General features: G+C 36.6%; 1 protein-coding gene across 25 annotated transcripts in view; it reads left to right on the top strand.

The window, feature by feature from the left end:
• The window catches only part of LOC147349201 (uncharacterized), a 372,827-nt gene that overhangs the window by 34,778 nt on the left and 322,961 nt on the right, over positions 1-15,088 (top strand). For 6 of the 25 annotated variants that reach the window (XR_015149595.1, XR_015149585.1, XR_015149596.1 and 3 more), the window contains exon 2: positions 11,712-11,805. The exons of 13 other annotated variants lie outside the window; for them this stretch is intronic. The gene's annotated coding sequence lies outside the window, so the exon portion shown is untranslated. Of the gene's footprint in view, positions 1-11,711; positions 11,806-12,716; positions 12,833-15,088 lie in introns of all 25 variants that reach the window. 6 more of the 25 variants (XR_015149593.1, XR_015149579.1, XR_015149580.1 and 3 more) reach the window with 2 other exon arrangements.

Genomic DNA, 15,088 nt, shown 5'->3' with positions numbered 1-15,088 from the left:
GTTCAGGACTTTTGTTTGTATAACATAATAGACTACTTGGAAACATGTATCACCATTTAGCCTTTTAAGTCTAAAATTTTGCCTATTTTTGGTTTTATTTTGGAATAGTTTTATTTGGAGATAAAATTTACAAGCTATGTGATCTGTGGGTTTTTCTTTGTCCCTCCTTCTGAGCTTTTTAAAATGTTATGAGATTGTATAGCATCATGTTTATGAAAATACTTAAAACCAAACTGTTTTATTTTGGATTATTTTAAGCAAATTGTATTTTCCATAATGCCTTATGTGAGAAAGCTGATGGCTAAGGGATTGCAATGAGAACAGGAAAATTCAAAACTAAAATATCATGTGAGCTTGTTACTGGGTTATTTCTCCTTTGTATTTTGCCTAAATGACAGTCTTGTGGGTCGACATAGGCCAGAAGTGGAGAGAGGAAAGGGTGTTATCCATGATTGGTTTGTCTTACATTCTTTAGCTAGTATTTTTTGGTATTTTTATTCGATTCATTTTCTTGTCTACTTTTGCCAGAATTTTCTACATGTAAAACTTTGAGGAGCAAATATCAAATGTAAACGGAAAATGAACACTCTAATAAGATAATAAGAAGCTGGATGAGCTTTCAAATAGTTATCCACCCACCTCATATTACTTACAGTGTAGAAAACTCAATTTTAAGTATAACTGTCCATTCCACAGCACAGAAAATGAGACTATATATATCATTACAGTCCCCAGTAGAGATAATGAGAGCATATGCACAGCTACAGCTATCCATTGAGATAATGAGATTATAAATACTGTACTCCTACTGCTTCCAGGTGTAATGAGAAGCTACTGTTTTATGGTCATATTTCCTGCAATCATCCTTGAGACCAGGAAACAGTGAATTCAGAAATAACCTAATGAGGAATAGAAACAGATAACCATTTGTCATAACCTTTCCAAAATCAGCTCATGAAGAAAGGCACAGATGGCAACAAAGTTACTGAATATATCCATTTGTTAACTAATACCTGTTCTTAGAGAACCAGGAACAATGAAGGCATTATTAAAGAGGCAATGACTTGAAATACTCCTCTACAGAGTTAAACATCATCCAATAGCTCTCATAAATGTAGGGTACAATTTAGAGCTTTTAGGAAATATTTAATGAATTTCTTTCTCCTTCAAAGTAAAGAAAAATCAGTGTCTAACACATTATTCATAAATAATGTTTTTGGCAATAAAAATATTTATTTTTTGCAGCCAGAGGATATTTATATTCCTTAGATATGTACATATTTCTAGTGATACTTGTGTTCAAAAATATAATATGGAAAGTGGTCCAGGCTCAGTTTTGAAATGGGGTAGGGGATTCATTTCCATGTAATCCAAATTGAAATTTTTTTTTAATATTCTTCTGTTCAGTTTTGATACTTGAAATTTAATCCTGCAAAGTAAAATGTCCTTGCATATAAGAAAATGTAATTCTAGTTTTAGGAAGATGGAATTAATTTTTTCTTCTCTTCTGCATGAACTAAGTTGCAGATTTTTAATCTCTGATTAGTTTGAGCCTTTGCTAGAAGTTTTGAAGTAAAATCCAGATTTTGAATATTTCACAAAATTATTTCTGCCTACTTTGAAATTTCAAAATCCACCACTCACCTTCTATCCCCTGCTGCTTTAAGATCCAGAAACAGTGGTTTTCTTAATGTTGTCCAAAATGCAAAGTCTTTTTCTAGGCCTTGTTCAGAAAGGCTTAAACCCACTTCCTTAGCTAGAAAATGATTTATTCTCTCACTTCCTTTAGGTATCCAGGCAAGAGAAGTCTGTCATTCCTAATCATTTTATTTAAGAGACAACTCAACCTATCAACCCAGTCAGGTTACTGTATCATGATACAATTCCATTTTTTTCTTGGTAATTATCACAATCTGAATATATATTTCACTTATATTATGTAATATCTGTCTCCCCTACAAAAACTTGAGGCAAGAAATAAGAAAACATTTCTATATTGTATATAGTTATAAAATAGGAACATAACACATGCCTGAGACACTGTAGATAATAGATGAGTGATAAATAGAATCAATGACTATGTATAGGTGACTATAAATAAACAAAAATAATTGAGGCTATGCTTATTCTATGTTGGATATGTATTTCTGGATACCTAAGATGATTTCATACACACACACACACACACACACATTGTTGTTCAGTCACTTAGTTGTGTCCGAGTCTTTGCGACCCCATGGATTGCAGCACACTAGTGGTAAAGAACCCACCTGCCAATTCAAGAGACTTAAAAAGACATGGATTTGATCCCTGGGTCGGGAAGATCCCCTGAAGGAGGGCATGACAGCCCACTTCAGTATTCTTGCCTGGAGAATCCCATGGACAGAGGAGCCTGGCAGGCTACGCCATAGGGTCACAAAGAGTCAGACACAACTGAAGTGGCGTAGCACACAGTATATATCTAAAGTAGCTTCAGAACTACCCCATACCCTTGAAAATGTTCCAGCTTTCACTAGAGGAACATTCATAATTCCAAAACAGAGGTTATGGAAGTAGAGACTTGACTTCCTTCAAACTGAGAAATTCGTTTTTAGAAAGACCTGGAGGAGGCCCATCGTTTGCCAAAGTGTTCTTAAACAAGTCCTCACTGCTTGCTGTTAATTTCATCTTTAGCTTTCTTGATTCCTTGAGAAACATATCCAGTCTAAGTACTTCAACCCTCTGTCTAGCTTTGTGGAAACCTGCTTTTGTAAGTTGCATTTTATTTTGCCAATCTTAGGATACCCAATCTCTTATCTTTGGTGTCTGGTTCATTTCAGAGCAATTGCAAGCAAGAGTTGCCCCTGCTCCTTACTTAACATTTAAGAAATTGATCCTAAACCAAATAGAGGGGGTAGTAGAAGCCTTCTTAATCCTTAATCTTTTTATCTTCTTATTTCCACCATTCCTACCCTCATTTAAGACAGTTGTTCTTTAGAAGTCCTTCTTTCCATTGATGACAGAGCTACTCCATTCTATCGTATTTACACAGGCTAAAACTTTAGAGACATTGTTGATTCTGCCCTTTACTTTGTTTTTAAATTTAATTCATGGCTTCACAGTTTAAATTTTAAGTTAACTTTCTTACATATGATTGCTTTCATGTTTTTATGCCCATGAGAGTCTTGTTATAATACAAATCTGCAGTACATTCTGTATGAGAAATTTTAATTAGTTGCCAATGCAGTCTGCATACTGCTAAAAATAACCTTATTAAAGTACCTGATGATTTATTTTCTAGGGCTAACTAGATCACAATAGATTTAAATATAATTTCTTAAACATTCCAATCTTATTATGCTATGATTTCAACCAGGATTTCTGGAGGGATCTTTGATCTTTCCCTTGACATCTGCAGTACTAAAGTAAAAATAGAAAACTCTACATTCCCTGAACCTTCCTTTATTTTCATTTTACCTGTATTATTTCCTTTGTGTTTCAGAAGAAAAGTTGTAGCAGTAAAGACATATATTCAGTTCAGTTCAGCTCAGCTCAGTCGTGTTCAATCTTTGTTGCTCCATGGGTTGCAGCACTAGAGACTTCCTTGTCCATCACTAATTCCTGGAGCTTGTTCAAATGCATGTCCATTGAGTTGATGATGCCATGCAACCATCTCATATCCTGTAGTCCCCTTCGACATACGCCTTCTTTCCCAGCATCAGGGTCTTTTCCAATGAATAAGTTCTTCACATCAAGTGGCTGAAGTATTGGACCTTCAGCTTCAGCATCAGTCCTTCCAATGAATATTCAGGACTGATTTCCTTTGGAATGGACTGCTTGGAACTCCTTGCAGTCCAAAGGACTGTCAAGAGTCTTCTCCAACACCACAGTTCAAAAGCATCAATTCTTTTGCACTCAGCTTTATTTGTGGTCCAACTCTCACATGCGTACATGACTACTGGAAAAACCACAGCTTTGACTAGATGGGCCTTTCTCAGCCAAGTAATATCTCTGCTTTTTAATATGCTGTCTAGGTTGGTCATAGCTTTTCTTCCAAGGAGTAAGCGTCTTTTAATTTCATGGCTGCAGTCACCATCTACAGTGATTTTGGCATCCAAGAAAAGAAAGTCTGTCACTGTTTCTGTTGTTTCCCCATCTATTTGCCATGAAGTAACGGGACTGGATGCCGTGATCTTTGTTTTTTGAATGTTGAATTTTAAGCCAACTTGTTCACAGTGCTCTTTCACTTTGATCAGAGGCTCTTTAGTTCCTATTCACTTTCTGTCTTAAGAGTGGTGTCATCTGTGTATCTGAGATATTTCTCCTGCAATCTTGATTCCATCTTGTGCTTCATCCAGCCCAGCATTTCTCATGATGTATTCTGCATATAAGTTAAACAAGCAGGGTGACAATATACAGGCTTGACATACTCCTTTTCCTATTTGGAACCAGTCTGTTGTTCCATGTCCAGTTCTAACTGTTGCTTCCTGACCTGCATAAAAATTTCTCAAGAGGCAGGTCAAGTGGTCTGGTATTCTCATCTCTTTCAGAATTTTCCACAGTTTACTGTGATCCACACAGTCAAAGGCTTTGGCATAGTCAATATGCGTGTTCGATGATCCAGCAGATGTTGGCAATTTGATCTCTGGTTCCTCTGCCTTTTCTAAAACCAGCTTGAACATCTGGAAGTTCATGGTTCACATACTGTTGAAGCCTGGCTTGAAGAATCTGGAGCATTATTTTGAAAGTGTGTGAGATGAATGCAATTGTGCGGTAGTTTGAACATTTTTTGGCATTGCCCTTCTTTGGGATTGGAATGAACACTGACGTTTTCTAGTCCTGTGGCCACTGCTGAGTTTTCCAAATTTGTTGGTATATTGAATGCAGCACTTTCACAGCATCATATTTTAGAATTTGAAATAGCTCAACTGGAGTTTCATCACCTCTACTAGCTTTGTTCATAGTGAGGCTTCCTAAGGCCCACTTGATTTCCCATTCCAGGATGTCTGGCTCTAGGTCAGTGACCACACATTCATGGTTATCTGGGTCAGTAAGATCTTTTTGTGTATAGTTCTGTGTATTCTTGCCACCTCTTCTTAAAATCTTCTGCTTCTATTAGGTCGATAACAGTTCTGTCCTTTATTTTGCCCCTCTTTGCATGAAAACTTCCCCTGGTATCTCTAATTTTCTTGAAAAGATCTCTTTTAAAAAAATATTTTTTATACTCTCAAAATAATTAGCACATAAAACTGAAATATTCAAATCCATAGCATATAACTAGGCATAACTCTAACACAAATTGTAAGTCTTCTAGGCTGAATAAACCAAAGTTGTATTAATAGGAAAAAGTCTCCTCTGTTTTATTTACAAATTCAATACCACTCCATTCAAGTTTTCAGCAGGTTTTTAAAATGGAAATTGATAAGGTGATTTAAAAATTTATATGGAAATGAAAATGACCAAGAAAAGTCAAATTACTTATGTTAGTTTTCTGTTGCTACCATTAAAGCAAACAGTGGCTTAAAACAAAATTCATTTGTTATTTCACAGTTTCTGTAGTTTGGAAGACCAGGCCCAGCTCAGGTGGGTTCTGTAGTTTAAAGTCTCATAAGGGTATAATCAGCGTGTCAGCCAGACTACATGCTCCTGTGGAAGACTGACTAGGGTTGGATACATTTCTAAGGTGATTCATGTTGTTGGCAGAATTCAGTTTCTTGTAGCTCTGAGGCTGAGGTCCCTATTTTCTTGCTTCTCTTAGCCACAGGTGCTTCTCAGCTCCTAGAGATTGCCTGACTGCATGGCTCTCACAATACCTGATAACTTATTTCTTCTACATAATAGTCTTATATCAGGTAATGTAATCATGAGAATGACAATCCTTTCATTTTTTCTATATAACATAAGCTAATCAAGAGAGCCGTTAATCTGTCATATCCTCAGGTCCTGCCCATGCTCATGGAGAGGGTACTGTGCAGAGTATGTATTCCAGGGGTTGGGAAACTTAATGAACCATCTTAAAATTCTATCTGCCACAGTATTCCCTAAGCATAAGAACTAAGCCTAAGGATGTACACAACCAGTCATAAAGGCTAATCATAAAACTGGTTAATAATGTCTATTATTGGTTTGAGAATACACAGATATAGTAATAGAAGAAAGCTGAGTGACAGGAAACAGACCCACACATATAGAACTGCTACTTAGTTTAAAGAGGAGAATGTAATGGATTGAAGAAAAGATGGTATTTTTAATAAAGAATATTATGTCAATTGGTAGTTACCTAGAAAAATCTGAAAACAGAAGCAAATCTTCATCTGCAACCTTATATCATAACACAAAAGTCAATTCCAAATGAACTGGATGTTTAAATGTAAGAATTAAAACAATAGAATTTATTTAAGATAACATGAAAATATCTTCAGGACCATGAGTTCAGCAAAGATATTTTAAGGAAGGAATGGAAGGCAATAATCATATAACGTGGATAGGATTCATGAGTTGCTAATTTGTGTCCAATTCCCTGTGACTCTATGGACTGTAGCTCCCAGGCTCCTGTGACCATGAGATTTTCCCAGTTAAGAATACTGGAGTAGGTGGCTATTTCCTTCTCCAGGGAATCTTCCTGACCCAGGGATCAATCCTGGGTCCCTTGCATTGAATGCAGATTCTTGACCTACTGAGCCATCAGAGAAGATAAATTTGCCTATTTATTTATATTTGTCACAAGGACCATTAGAAAGTAAAAGCACAATGCACAGAGATAGAAGATATTTTCAATATGTATCAAATAGCTCATACACAATATATGAAGAACTGACTTTTGGAGTGTGGCAAAAAAATAAGTAGCCAATAAACATGAAAATTTATTTCACTTAATTTTTAATAATATGCACATTAAACTGACAATGTTATACAACTGCACATCCAAAAAAATGGCTAAAGTTTTCTAAAACCTAATAATTGGCAGTCCTTTTGGTCAATATGTAGAGTAATTAGAAATTTTGTACATTTCTGTCAGGAACATAATTTGGTAAAACTATTGCAGAAAAAAGCACAATTGTGTCTACAAAAGCTAGTCATGTGCAAATCTTATTAGTCAGGCCTTTACTCTCATATATGCATCAAAAGATATGGAGAATATTCAGAGTAGCACAGTTTGAATTTGCCCAATTTGAAAACAGCCCAAATGTATATCAGTAGTAGAACACTTAAGTAAATTTGGTATATTCATGTAATGGAATGTTAAAGCACAATAAGATGAATCTCATAAATACTGAGCCAGAGAAACCCTATGCAAAGCATGAATTACTGATTAAGTTTATATAAAATATAGAGAAATATCCAGTAGCTTGTGATACAAGTCAGGATGGAGACCACTCTTGACAATGAAAGTAAGGGAACTAGGAGGGCCACGTTAGAGCCTTGGTGCCGAGAGGTCTGCTCAAACACAAATACGCACAAGTTGTGAAAATTCGTTGAAGTGTACTTTCATGGTCTATGCATTTCTTGATATATTGTCTTAAAAACATAATCTTCAGCTTTGTAGGGCAGTTTTACTTAACTTTTAATTTGCATCGTTTATACACACATCAAAACTCTACAGTTAACTGTGATGTGTGTGTGTGTGTTGGTTGCTCAGCCTTGTCCGACTCTCTGCAACCCCATGGACTGTAGCTTGCCAGGCTCCTCTGTCCATGGGATTCTCCAGGCAAGAGTACTGGAGTGGATTGCCATTTCCTTCTGACTAGAGAATACATGATGTGACTACTCATTATTCAGTTAAAATTGTGACATTGATAGACTTCTTGTCAGCCTGAACTTTGAAGATGATAGTAATTTCAAGCAACTTACTCCATGTTTCCCCAAAGTACAGAGTATTTGTAGTCACATGGGTACTGTAACATATTAATTTTATTCTTTTTTCCCCCAAGATAAAAGCAATATATGCTTTAAAATTTTTCCATGTCAATATATGTAATGCTTTCACACTATTTGCAAATTTTATTTAAATTTCAAAGTTAACTTTGAGCTTAAGATTTTTGTAATTCTGATTTAGTTTGTCCATCAAGTAAGCACATCTCTTGGAAGATATACTTGATGGTTTTGCATCAAATACCCATAAAATATCTTTTTACTGGGCTATGACTTTTTAGAAGTATTCTTTTCTTCTCTATGCTAGTCTGACAGCTGAGAGATTAGGAAAAAGAATTTACAGTCATCCCTTGGTCTCCATTAGGGATTGGTTCCAGGACACCTTGCAGAGACTAAAATCTGCAGTGCTTAATCCCCTCAAATAAAATAGTGTAGAATTTTCATATCTTCTCATATACTTTAAACCATTTCTGGTTACTTATGCTATCTAATCGGAGAAGGCAATGGCACCCCACTCCAGTTCTCTTGCCTAGAAAATCCCATGGATGGAGGAGCCTGGTAGGCTGTAGTCCATGGGGTCACTAGGAGTCGGACACGACTGAGCGACTTCACTTTCACTTTTCACTTTCATACATTGGAGAAGGAAATGGCAACCCACTCCAGTGTTCTCGCCTGGAGAATCCCAGGGATGGCGGAGCCTGGTGGGCTGCCATCTATGGGGTCGCACAGAGTCGGACACGACTGAAGCTACTTAGCAGCAGCAGCAGCATGCTATCTAATACAATGTAAATGCTATCACTATCACTGCAGATGGTGATTGCAGCCATGAAATTAAAAGATGCTTACTCCTTGGAAGGAAAGTTATGACCAACCTAGATAACATATTCGAAAACAGAGACATTACTTTGCCAACAAAGGTCCGTCTAGTCAAGGCTATGGTTTTTCCAGTGGTCATGTATGGATATGAGAGTTGGACTGTGAAGAAAGCTGAGCGCCAAAGAATTGATGCTTTTCAACTGTGGTGTTGGAGAAGACTCTTGAGAGTCCCATGGACTGCAAGGTGATCCAACCAGTCCCATTCTAAAGGAGATCAGTCCTGGGTGTTCATCGGAAGGGCTGATCCTAAAGCTGAAACTCCAATACTTTGGCCACCTCGTGCGAAGAGTTGACTCATTGGAAAAGACTCTGATGCTGAGAGGGATTGGGGGCAGGAGGAGAAGGGGATGACAGAGGATGAGATGGCTGGATGGCATCACTGACTCGATGGACGTGTGTTTGGGTAAACTGCAGGAGTTGGTGATGGACAGAGAGGCCTGGTGTGCTGCAATTCATGGGGTTGCAAAGAGTCGGACATGACTGAGCGACTGAACAGATCTGAAATGCTATGTGAATCGTTGCAGATATGTAGCATATTCAGATATAGCTCTTGGAACTTTTTGGAGTTTTTCATTTTGTTTTTTGTAATATTTTTGATGTGATGTATCCCATGGATATAGAAAGTCAATTGTATTTTATTTCCATAATACTTTCTTAGTCCACTTATGTTTATTTCTGTTAATTGGTGAAGAGAAAACTTTGCATTTCAGTGAACTCATTTTAAGAAACTTTTACCCTGCTTCTGAGAATAAAACTTTCTGCAAGTGTTAATATGCTTACAAAGTTCACAAATCATTTATCCAAAATATCTCATGGGAAAGTAAACTGTAACTGTGACACTTCCAAATCTTAGAAGAAACAGTATTTACAATTATTTGCCCTAACACGTAGGCTTAAAGCTTTAGAAATAAAATCTTGAAATTTTATAAAAGTCTGTAATGTTCTTATAAAATTACTTCAGATTAAAAAAATAATTTCATCACTTTAAAACACATTAGGCTCTAAATCTATTTTTACTCAAGCATTTTTGAGTAAAGATTTTAAGAAATAGAAAAAAACTTATTTTGTCTGTTTCTGGCCTAACCAGAGAAAAAAATCAGTGTGGACAGGAATGTTTTTCAGATTAACTGAAGCTTAAGTAAATAATCATCAAAATGTTTCATTTTATTATTGTTTTTGATGTAAGTAAGAATGAGGGCTTCCCAGGACGCTAGTGGTAAAGAACTTGCCTGCCAAGGCAGGAGACATAAGAGATGCTGGTTCAATCCCTGAGTCAGGAAGATTCCCTGGAGGAGGGCATGGCAACCCACTCTAGTATTCTTGCCTGGAGAATCCCCTGGGCAAAGAAGCCTGTGGGCTACAGTCCATAGTGCCACAAAGAGTTGGGCATGACTGAAGTGACTTAGCAGCAGCAGCAGCAAATAAGAATGAACTATATCAAAAATCTTCCTGCCTTCTTAGAGACTAGAGAGGAAAACTTGGCCATTTCTAGGAGTCTTTCACACCTCAGACTGCTATAACAAAATTACTATAGGCTGGGTGGTCTAATAAGCAACAGAAGTTTATTTCTCATAGCTCTAAAGGGTGGAAGGAAGTCCAAGATCAGGATGTCAGTACAGTGAGCTGCTCTTCTAGGTTGCAGACTACCAACTTCTTGTGTTCTTACATGGCAGAGTAAGGAGGTGAAGGAAACTCGGGACTCTCATAGGGCATTAATCTCATTTATGAAGACTCTATGCTCATGACCCCATCTAAGCCTAATTACCTCTCAAAGGCCCCACCTCTGGATATCATTAAATCAAGTCATGGTATTTCAACATGTCAGTCTTGGGTGGATGGCACATTCAGTCTATATCACTGACTCTTAAATGAGTCAGTTATTTTCACATGTTATCTAATCTGGCCTCTATTATAATGGACCATAGCGTGTTTTCTCCATTCTACAGTCTAATTGAATTGAGTATCAGTAATGTAACTTTTTTCATTTTCAGTTCAGTTCAGTCACTCAGACCTGTCTGACTCTTTGTGACCCCATGAACCTCAGCACGCCAGGCCCCCTGTCCATCACCAACTCCCAGAGTCCACCCAAACCCATGTCCATTGAGTCGTTGATGCCATCCAACCATCTCATCCTCTGTCATCCCCTTCTCCTCCTTCCCTCAATCTTTTCCAGCATCAGAGTCTTTTCCAATGAGTAAGCTCTTTGCATCAGGTGGCCAAAATATTGCAGTTTCAGCTTCGACATCAGTCCCTCCAATCAACACCCAGGACTGATCTCCTTTAGGATGGACTGGTTGGATCTCCTTGCAGTCCAAGGGACTCTCAAGAGTCTTCTCCAACACCACAGTTCAAAAGCATCAATTCTTTGGCGCTCAGTTTTCTTTATAATCCAACTCTCACATCCATACATGACCACTGGAAAAACCATAGCCTTGACTAGACGGACCTTTGTTGGCAAAGTAATGTCTCTGCTTTTTAATATGCTAAGTTGGTCGTAACTTTCCTTCCAAGGAGTAAGCGTCTTTTAATTTCATGGCTGCAATCACCATCTGCAGTGATTTTGGAGCCCCAAAAAATAAAGTCAGCCACTGTTTCCCCATCTATTTGCCATGAAGAGATGGGACCAGATGCCATGATCTTAGTTTTCTGAATGTTGAGCTTTAAGCCAAATTTTTCACTCTCCACTTTCACTTTCATCAAGAGGCTCTTTAGTTCTTCTTCACTTTCTGCCATAAGGGTGGTATCATCTGGATATCTGAGGTTATTGATATTTCTCCCAGCAATCTTAATTCCAGCTTGTGCTTCCTCTAGCCCTGTGTTTCTCATGAATTTTCATTTTAGGCTTTTGAAATATGTTTGAGGGAATATTTTAAGTATTCTGTTTTTTTTTTTTAAGATTATTTTGTTTCAGTGTGGACCATTTTTAAAGTCTTTATTGAATTTGTTACCACATTGCTTCCATGTTTTGTTTTTTTGGCTATGAGGTATGTGGGATCTTGGCTCCTTGACCAGGGAATCAAACCTGCACCCCCTACGTTGGAAAACAAAGTCTTAGCCACTGGACCACCAGAGAAGTCTGTAAGTGTTCTTATATTCAATGAAGAAACATTTGTTATATGCCTCTTATATGTCAATCACCATACTGAGATTTGGAGATACAAAGATGAATTTAAAGGGACTCCAATCTAAAGAGTACATGGTGATAATGATCAAGTAAATTTTAATAAAGCTTGGTATCTATAATATATAGACACTATATACAGTGATGATAAGAAGTGGAGACTACATAAGTGAAAAGTGAAGTCAATTCTTTTGGGTTTGTTTCCTCCTTAGTTTAGTGACATGATACTTTAAAATTCACAGAATCAGTTCATTAAATTGTAATCAATTTTTTAAATAGATAACATTATGAGATGTATCATGTAGTAAGATTAAGGATTTTTATGTGAAAGTTTTTTTCTTTTATACCTATATTCAGGCATATATTCATATATTTGTGTGTGGTTGGTTGGTCTTTAAAATACACATCTTATTGGAAGTCAGAATTGAAAAGGTTTTAAGCTTTTTTTCTTCTTTTTGCATTACCAGAATAAGAAATAGCAGATGCAAAACATAAAGAAATTCAAAACTAGACATACTCAACTAACTCAAAACATAGACATACTCAACTAACTATAGTTTGGTTTGTCTGGATTGTAGACTGTGTGTTAGGGAAATAAATGAAGGGAAGATGTATGTAGGAGCCCCATATTATAATGTTTTAAATGCTCTTTAATGAATTAATATTTTGAAATTTGTTTTATCAATAGCCCATGACATTCCTATTGTGGCCTACTGCCACACTATAGGCCACACTTTTCTTTGATTATACATGAAGATTAAATTTTAACACTTTTCTTGATATACATAAAGATTAAATTTTAATTTTTATACGTACAGATTAAATTTGAAGTTAAGAGGAAGTATTTATTGTTTATATGTTACTCCAGGAACTCAGAAATTGGAGGGCAAGGGGATAAGATTAATTTCTTTTAACCCAGGTGCCCAGTCAGATACTCCAATGTTAAGAAATAACTGCCAGTGAGAATGAACAGAAACTGACCAGGTGAGAAGCACAGTCCTTAAACTCCAAAGCGGTTTACCTGATGTGAAACAGAATCATTTAGGGGAGGAACAGGAAGGGTGCTTCGGGTTGGTTTAGGAGCTTCAGGAACACGTTGGGACTGCCGATGAGAACAGACAACTTGGGATGTCCTGTGTGACGCCACATCGGATTTCTTTTGAGCCAGTCTTTGGAAGAATTTGAATCAGGATATTATAGTATGAGGATTATATACAGTCAAAAACAATCCAAGAATTGCATAAGAGGCTGTAAGAAACTAATTGGGCCCTAGTTTTGTCTTATTAAATGAATTTCAAATACATTTTTGCTAAAGGAAGATTATAATTATTGAATCAGAAGATGTTATCACGACAAAAATTTTTCATGTATGCACTGAGCATGTACCCAGAGTTTAGGGCACCTGGAAAAGTTATCTTATGAGGCAGCAAAAGAAGCAACATTAAAGCCAGGAGAAGAGATGAAGTGACCAGGGATGTCCCTAGCCACATAAGAAATAGCATAAGAAATAGCAGCAAGAAAAGGTCTTGGGAAGCTATGGAAATGGGACCAATATTCATTTATTAATTTATCAGTCATTTGCAGCACACAGGATGATTATGGAATTTGTTTATCTCAGTATTATTAATATTAGTTAAACCTTAATCTAAAAGAATCTTCAAAGTTGTTTTGTTTTTTAATTACTTCTGCTCAGCACCTGTCTGGATGTAATTACTAAAGCACATTATCATAAGTATCTAATCAAATCCTCCACACAGGAGTACACAATCCATTTCCTCATGAAAACTGCTGTAGTCATTCACTTAGAAATGTTACTGCCTTCTATTAAGCCTGAATTTAAACCATTCTATTCTATTTATTTGAAGGAAGTTCTGTTTTTTGAATTTCAGTGGGTCCACTTAAATTCCCATTGTGTTGTTGGGTTACCTGAAAAAGTAAAATTCCTACATTTTGATGTCTAAGGTCAGCAGTATCTTCTGCACAATTACAACTCAGCCTTGAGCCAGTCATCTGGCATACTCTGTAGATACAAGGAACAACACCTCAATTTGGTTATATTTCTGTTTTATATGGGCTGGAAATATTGCAAAATGTCATATATATACATACATATGTATATACACAATATATTCTTGTCAATGTCATATTTACAGTCACTTCATAGATTAATAGATACAGAAAACAAAATCTGGGACCTTTATTATATAATAGGTATACATACATATTTTCCCTGGCTATCAAAAACAAAATTTTCTTTGGCTCATACTGCATATTTTTAAAGCATTTGAAGTATTCATTTCATGTTGGATGCAGATGCATAGATTTATATCGATTCACTTTATCATCCTTCTTAATTCAGACCCCATACTTTTGTTTTTAATCTCCTGTATCAATAACTTTCCTTCTCATCATTAAAACACATTATCACAAATAAAATACTTAAATTGCCAGTCCTCCATCTTTATATTTATATACAAATGTGCATACAAGTAAGTAATAATGTGTATTATATGTGGTTTAAAAATTATGTATATTTAATGCAATGTTCTACTGCAACTTTTTCATCTAATTTTTGAGGTAACCCATGCCAAAAAAAGGGCTTCCCAAGTGGTAAAGAACCTGTCTGCCAGTGCAGGAGATGTAAGAGACATGGGTTCAATCCCTGGGTTAGAATGATCCCCTGGAGGAGGGCATGGCAACCCACTCTAGTATTCTTTCCTGGAGAATCCCACGGACAGAGGAGCGTGGCAGGTTACAGTCCATAGGATCACAAAAGAGTCAGAAAATGATGCGGCTTAAGACATGGTGAAAAAAATCAATAGATTTTGATATCTATTTCTTTAATTACATAGTATTATGGCTTGGTGTCATGCCCCATTTTATCTATCCACTGACCCAACTGAAGAATGTTAAGCTGTTTCTGAGGATGCCACAATGAATAACTTCACCCCTATCTCCATGTGTATATATACAGATTTCTCTTGGATGTATATATAAGAGTATTGCTTGGCTATAAAGGTAAATGTTCCCTTTACTTATATTACCAGATTGTTCTTTAATACTTTGTAGTATATAGCTTTACCAGCAGCATGTTTGGGTTTCTCTTTTCCCCATACCCTCAAACTTTGGTGCAGTCACACTTTCAAATTTGCCAGTCTAGTGGATGAAAAATGTTTTCTCCTTGTTTCAGTTTGCATTTCTTTGAGTACTCCTGACACTGAGTGGCATCTTTATGTTTCA

Source organism: Bos grunniens, chromosome 21 (genome assembly GCF_055505025.1).
Source record: "Bos grunniens cultivar Pamir isolate PY7600 chromosome 21, Bosgru_T2T1.0, whole genome shotgun sequence".
NCBI classification, from domain to species: Eukaryota; Metazoa; Chordata; class Mammalia; order Artiodactyla; family Bovidae; genus Bos; species Bos grunniens.
This window is presented reverse-complemented; position numbering and strand designations above follow the sequence as displayed.